The sequence below is a fragment of the Nematolebias whitei genome, chromosome 6 (genome assembly GCF_014905685.2).
Source record: "Nematolebias whitei isolate Nwh7 chromosome 6, NemWhi1, whole genome shotgun sequence".
Taxonomy (NCBI): Eukaryota; Metazoa; Chordata; class Actinopteri; order Cyprinodontiformes; family Rivulidae; genus Nematolebias; species Nematolebias whitei.
In genome coordinates this window covers 11,934,613-11,934,956 of record NC_056503.1, presented here as the reverse complement: position 1 = coordinate 11,934,956, position 344 = coordinate 11,934,613, and positions in this window count along the sequence as shown.

Below are 344 nucleotides of genomic sequence, written 5' to 3'. Positions count from 1 at the left end.
TGGATGCATCATGCTTTGGGGGTGTTTTTCTGCACATGGGACAGGACAACTGCACTGTATTAAGGAGAGGATGACCGGGGCCATGTAGTGAGAGATTTTGGGGAACAACCTCCTCCCCTCAGTTAGAGCATTGGAGATGGGTCATGGCTGGGTCTTCCAACAAGACAATGACCCGAAGCACACAGCCAGGAGAACCAAGGAGTGGCTCCGTAAGAAGCATATCAAGGTTCTGGAGTGGCCTAGCCAGTCTCCAGACCTAAACCCTATAGAAAATCTTTGGAGGGAGCTCAAACTCCGTGTTTCTCAGTGACAGCCCAGAAACCTGGCTGATCTAGAGAAGATGT